Genomic DNA, 7,230 nt, shown 5'->3' on the forward strand with positions numbered 1-7,230 from the left:
AACATTCATGGCATAAATTCAAGTCTACATTACTCGATCATAAAATTATTACAGTTTTAGTTTACAATTTTCAATGCAATTCCCTTTCTGAGTGTCAAGTGAAAGTCTTAACAGAGACTATACTGCCACCTACTGGTATGGAGTCACAGAATGCAGTTGCTAGCTGTCCGTCAGCTATGGTCTTTTCAGTGGGTCCAAATGCAAAGTCTTGTCCCCGTCACAGCAGCATGAGACAAAGCAGGAGTCTGTCTTACTCTCTATGACCGGTTTCCCATGTCTAATCAGATGCACTTCAGCCACTCACGGCAGTAATCTAGTTACGACAGCATTAAAAGTGGGCGGCGCTAGATGGTGAAGGCATTAAAAAAAAGTGTGAGGTCGGAACACTGAATGAAATTGTCAAAACTGAGGCGATAATATTTATTTTTAATATTATAGGGGTTGAATATTGATTTCTTGTCTAGAGCATTAATAGCATGGTTATTAAGGGATGTTAATGGTTTCAATGGTGGGGGGGCTAATGCCAAAGGGCAGGAAGTTATGCAGTAAGAGATGAGAAAGTCACAGCATGAATAAATGTTAGATCTGTATTAAATGATAAGCAGCGTCTGATCTGCCTGAAGGACTGAAGAATTTTCATGCGTTTAGCTGAGAGTCCAGAATAAGTTTCGCATATTTAAATCCTGTTCTCGCTCTGCTTCTTTGCCTTTATCGCCACTTGGAGTGTCTGCGTCTGTGAGCTCTCTGACTAAGAACACACTTTTAAAAAAATATTCAGTAAAAGGTCGGATGTGTGAAGCCAATCAACCAAATGTTCAATATGTCTGTTTGAAATGATTGAGCAGAAACTTAAAGAGACACAATCCGGAAACAGCCAAGTAAACTACATGTTATTGAAGATGCAGCTCCTCGCCACCCTGTTTGTAGCGCTGTTTATATGTTTATGTGTTTGAGGGGCGTGGCCTTCAGTCCTGATACACCTGCATCCAATCATCTCATTAATGCAACCAGCGCACGTCGTGTTTTCACAGTTGTTTTTCCGTTACTATACTCGCATGTAGTTTACCACTGTCAAATCTATAGTTTTATTTCCCTCTGTTTGTCATAGCCGCATGCTATTTTGATCGACGTTTATTTAATTATAATCATGTAAACTAAATAAATAAAAGACAGAAAAAGATTGACATGGAGATTGTTCAGGCTCCTCTGTCTTGTAATCCAGTCCGCCCGGTCTCTCTGTTCAATAATCTTCTTAGTCAGGTTAGACTCTACATGTCTACAGGGCGGCACAGTGGTGTAGTGGGTAGTGCTGTTGCCTCACAGCGAGATGGGCCTCTTGCCCATAGCAAGCTGGAAAAGGCTCCAGCAACTCCTGTGACCCGCAGAGGGGAAGAGGATGGATGGCTGGATGGATGGATTTTGTCAGTGTCTGTGAATACTGTAATTAATATCAACCTTCTTTGAAATGTTACTCTGTCGGGATGTATATTGATATGTCGCTGCTTTTCTGTGCCTCACTTTTGCCACCATTGTCACGTTTACTGTATTTCATTTTGACATAATGCTGTCTTTGCACTTATACACTTGGACTGGCCAGGAGAAGCATGGCAGTAAGTGGTTTGAGGCACGGTGTGGGATTTCATTCATGTCGGCCTCCTCCTCAGGGTCACCCTTACCTGCCTGCCTCCCCCCCCCCCCCCCCCCCCCCCCCCCGGCTCCCTGTCGAGTTCAGATGTCTGCTCAAATCCTACTCAGCTGCCCTTCCTGCTTGACAGCATGCTTCAGCTCATGCTCAAGCCCATTTTCACAAAGTATACAATAAGCACAGCTTTTTCAGCTGTGGGAATGTTCTCAGTGTCTGAGTTCAACCTCCAGTTCGTCATAATTATTGATTCACAAGAGAGCGAGAGCATCAAATCGCTGCTTCAGCACAGTCCTGAGGTAAATGTACTTTTCCTCCTCCCGCCTCTAAAAATATACTAAGAATTCATTCGATGTGAAATTCTTTACTGTTAGTTTGCCAGGGGGCTTTTTTTTTATACACATAGTTCAAAGGCACTAACTATAGTCTGCTCTGTGAGGGGCTCTTTCACCCAGAGGACCTGCAAACATCCCCCCGTTCATTTCCTGAAGTGCTAATCAAGGTGAGTAACTGGGATGAAAAAACCAACCAGCCATCAGCCAGAAACATCCCATCCAAACGCCTCTGAGTCATAGTGACACTTCTTTCTTCCCTTACCTCCACACATTCGCTCTCCTCTCCCTCCAGTCCCTCCTGAGTGTAAAACGCCTGGTCGCCTCAGAGAGGAGGACCTGTGCACACACACGACCAGGACCGTCCCACATGGCTCCCATTCTGAGAGGCGACCACTGGGCCCTGCTGCGTCTCTTCCTCCTTCAACTGGTTGCCCCTCAACGACAATGTTTCAGCTGAAGGAAGTTCATTAATTATGTAATTCTGTCTTCAATTATTAATTCTCTACTGAGCTTCCATTAGAATGCAGGGGGGGGAGGGGTCATCTGTTTCCACCATGTTCTACACCAGTGACGTGCTGTGAGGTTCGTGTCTAGTGAGGCACAGTCAGATTTACAAATAAATGAATCTACAGCTTGTTCATCATTTGATTGGCAACATTTAACGTGTTTTGTTTAAAAATTTGTACCAGCATTTTTTACATATTGTCACAAACCTGGCTCATCAGTTTATGACAAAAAGGGGAGACCACACATAATCTGCGTATCTACAAGAGATTTAATGAAATTATATGACATGAAATTATTCAACTATGCGTATCAGTGTGCGTGCAGCGTTGAATGTGTGTGTTGATCAGTTAAAGTTTAACTGATGTTTAACTGTTAAACACATGTTGTGAGACCTGTGTGTGGATGAGGGTGTGTGTGTGTGTGTCCAGCTGGGGCTGCGCCGAGAGAGAGAGAGAGAGAGAGAGAACAGAACGGAACGGCACGGCAGAGTTATGCCAGCGATGGAGGAAAAGCTGGCCTTCATTTGACAGCTTATGTTCTCCAGAACGTTACAGAACACTCGTTCCCATCTAATGGACTCTCTGTCAGGCCCAGTCCGCCGCGGTTCTGCTCGAATCGGTCCCAGAAATGGCCAGACGCCGGTCTCACGGGCTCGAAGCAGCAACAGTGCAATATAATATATAAATAGAATAAAATCTCTCGGCTCTCCTTTTCCTTAGCTTTTTGTACGCTGATGTTAAGTCTCCGCTGTCCGTCCAAAGCCAGGTCTGTCCGGGACGTCTCAAAAGTTTCTAGCGCAATTTGACCATGAATACGCGTTGTTGCTGCTCGTGTTTGGAGGCTTCTCGGTAAATTCTTCATGTCGCAATATCCCATCCGAGTTCAGACATCTTCAGAAGTTGAGAAAAGAAGGCAGGAAAAGCAGAAAAGACGGGTTCTTGCTTGACGTCCAGACATCCAGACAGCCAGCGCTTCCGTGTTTACAAGCCCGTCTCGAACGAGCGGATCAGCTGATGAGTGCGCTGAATCAGACTCACGGGTCTCCTATCGGCCGGAGACAGTATTACACATGGCCTCATTCTGCAGTAATTTAATGCCGCTGAGCACAAGAATACGTGACGCACTGATAGTATTATTAAAAATGAAAAAATCATAAAATATATAATATAATATCACTGATGTGATATATATCATATATATTATATGATTTTTATATTATTTTTAATAATACAAATACATGATTTTTATATGATTTTATATGATGACAGGTGAGGCTGTGCCTCCCCTGCCTCCCCTGACTGCACGTCACTGTTCTACACTGGTTAGTGTGTTTGCCACCATACATGCTTTCTGTCACTGCATGTCAACCGCCCCTGCAGACCATAAACAAGACCTCTTGTGAAGTGTGCAAGTTTTTTCCCCTTCCTTTGAGTCTTTTATTGCTCTATCAGTAGCCATTAGGGTTTTTTTTTTTTACATTTTATTTTACTTCTTCATTAAATGCCATCATGAAAAGATGGTTCCCGAGCCAAGTCCATACTGACCGAGCTACTACCACCCTAAAAGGTACCGAGCCAGCCAGGAGTCGAACCTGGAATCTTCTGATCCGTAGTCAAACGCGTTATCCATTGCGCTACTGGCCCAGCCAGCAGGACAGTGGAAAAACTGCTTGATGGATCTTTATGAAACAAATCTGAAGCTGGGTCTTGGTTGAACAGAACCCATTTAACATTGGGAGCAAGCCAGATTAAAAAAAAATAAAAACATATTGACCAATCAGCGGGTTATTTTTTATTGATTTTTTATGGATGGTGACTCCACAATTTCTTAACATATATCTAATCAAGTGGTCTTCAGGAAAAAAGGGGCCAATTTCTCACTTGGTTTGATTATTGTTGATCAATTCTAATCATTAATTTCATTAATCATTCCTACCATTAAGAAAAAACAGAAAACCAATCAAAGATGAAAAATGGTGATATACATTACGATATATCTACACGTAGTATACGCATTGCACTTGTTATTGTTAATAACTTTAAAGTATTATTTACAAACTGAGTTTCAGTATTCAGTGTAAATCCAATTACGAGCGGAATGAACTGCTTGGTTAAGGTTTGTTCTCACCGAGTGCTTTTCTAGTTGTTAACATTAAACATTCCACATTTATGTTTTAATAATTTGTCTCTTATTATTCTGCTACACAGTAAAAAAAAAAGCACGATGAATCCCCCAAGCCTCCAGGGAGCACATCAACCTTGGTGTTTCAGCTCAATGAGGAGACAGGGAATGTGACTACGTGGTTTGTAAAATTTAGGATCCTGCTCTTTACACTGTAAAGAGTTTAGAATGATACAGTGGCTGAGCCAGAATGAAAGCTAGAACGTCAAACCCTTTCCTGTAAATGCCTCTGGCCCTGAATGGCACAGAAGGGGCCTGTCATGGAGTTGCACAGCGTAGGCAGGAGCAGCTTTCAAATTCACACTCAGGGACCAACACAGGGCAGCTCATTGAACTTCTCGCTCTTTACTTTTAAGTGGGGATTCAAAGATGCTAAGAGCGAGCAGCAGTGTTTTCCCCCCTGTCCTTGGGCAAGAGCAGCATCGCATTGATAAATACGGTAGCTTCAACCTGCCTGTTGGCGTAGGATATCCTGCATACCACAAGAACCCACCTGGGACTCAGTAAGAGTTTGACATGTTGCTGCCCCTGCTGCAATATTGATGCCCAGTGTCAAGTGTGAAAAGCCTTTCCGAACTGCCAATTGTGGCGAGTATAAGACGCACCGGCCAGCTTTAGAGGAGATGCTGCTTTAGGATTCTCAAATGTATTACCTCCGCCGAGGAGGTTGTGTTTTTGCCGGCATCGGTTTGTTTGTCTGTCTTTCAGCAACATAACTTTAAAATGCTAAAAAGAAATCTTATGCCATTTTCAGGAAATGTTGGGAATGTTACCAGGAACAGTTGATTACATTTTGGTGATGATCGAGAAGAGATCCTGGATTCTGGATTTGGTCGATTATTGATTGATGTTTATGGACACAGTCATGTAGTGGGGGGCCTCTATCTTTCATCTTTTATCTGGATCTGATCCAGAAGGAGGTCAGGAAAACATATACAATTTTAACATTGGCAACCCATTATAAAAAATCTGTTAAAAATACACATCAACTTAGAGCCTTTTGCTGTTGATCCAGATCACCATGTGGACGGTGTAAATCCAATTAGGAGGGGAATGAGCTACTTGGCGGAGGTCTGCTCTCTCTGAGTGCTTTTCTAGTTTTAAATTGTCATGTCAGCAGAGCAATATTTAAATATGGATGTAAATAAGGTGTCTCATTTTTTGACTAGACAATTTAACAAACTACATTTTACAGCAGAGCCCGATTTTATTTTCTTGTTTTATAAATGTTTCCACCCAAGATAAATAGTTTGTTTCGGCAGATGCCTGAGAAAAAGATACGTCCTTTCTAATAACGAGATATATAAATGTTTGCTTACAGAGCAACACATATTTTGCCTGTAACACAACAGTCTACTATTCACTGCTCATGTCCTGCCAATGTTGAATATATTTACCAATAATTACAACTTGAAATAGTCTTATTGTTTAATTTAGGAGGAAATGCATGTAAGTAATGAGCGGTGTTTATTGCACCAGATTATACTGTATGTGATAATGAATTGGAAAATCTCTGGCTCTTCGAAACCTCAGGGTGATTGTAAATTAAGGATTTGGGCAGCAGGTGGTGGTGGCAGCTGATGACTTGGCTGAGACAACTGGAGATGATGAAATGAAATTGAGGAATCTGTGAGGACAAAACAATTCGAGCATTGTGCAATTATTTTCATGGCTGCTGATCGTCCAACATGTTTAAACAAGCACATTCTCTCTGCTTCCCCACAGGGAGGGGTGTTGCTTTACATACTAAATGTGGAACATTGACATTGATGGTTGTCTCATTCTGTTAAGATGTGCAATTTGGTTACCAAAACTCCGTTCCTGATTTATTTCTCAATGGAAAATGTGTGCAAATGTGCAATGCATCAAACTAGTTAATACCACACTGCTCAATATCAAACTTGCCGACATCACCACAGACTCCCCAGAGGGTAAATCGACATCACTGCAATGGTTGATAAAGTCTGAAAGTTGGACCGGTTAGCAAACCATCATCTGTTATATTATTTGTGGCAACTTATCCTGTGTGCAAACTGTGTTGGGCAATGGCGAAAAGAAGGAGAAACCTGTCTCATAAGCAAGCTGCCTCCATCGTATGAGGAAGACTTCAAAAAGTGCTGACTCGCACAGCCACTTAGTCGCCAAGGTCAGACCCTCATATCAGACTAAATATGTCTGACAGACGCTGCCAAAACTAAAATGGATTGCAAGACCCAGCTTTGACTCAGGTCTGTTCATAATCGCCCATGAATATCTTTAAGACATGGGCCACCCTCACAAGGGGAATACAAACACTCAGATTAGGATGGATTAGATATAACAGAGAAAGTACTTTCATGTTTAATTTGAAGAAGCCGTCCCATCGATCAATCCAAGGTAGGCACGTGCGAGCATTTTCCCTTTCCACCCTTGTGATATACACCTCCACTATTTAAAGTGTATGAAATATATCTGGAAGTGACTTTTTGCTGCAGAGCATGGAAATATATATTTTTTTGTGTAGAGCATTGAGCAGAAATCCTCTCCCTTTGATATCAGGCCCGAGACGGACAGCTCTGAAGTAAA

At 42.2% G+C, this 7,230-nt stretch overlaps 1 non-coding gene across 1 annotated transcript; it reads right to left on the reverse strand.

Annotated features, from left to right (window-relative positions):
* Positions 1 to 4,054: 4,054 nt before the first annotated feature.
* trnar-acg (transfer RNA arginine (anticodon ACG)) lies at positions 4,055 to 4,127 on the reverse strand. The gene has a single exon. It is a non-coding gene; the product is annotated as a tRNA-Arg (tRNA).
* Positions 4,128 to 7,230: the final 3,103 nt, after the last annotated feature.

The sequence above is a fragment of the Brachionichthys hirsutus genome, unplaced genomic scaffold, assembly GCF_040956055.1.
Source record: "Brachionichthys hirsutus isolate HB-005 unplaced genomic scaffold, CSIRO-AGI_Bhir_v1 contig_1430, whole genome shotgun sequence".
NCBI lineage: Eukaryota > Metazoa > Chordata > Actinopteri > Lophiiformes > Brachionichthyidae > Brachionichthys > Brachionichthys hirsutus.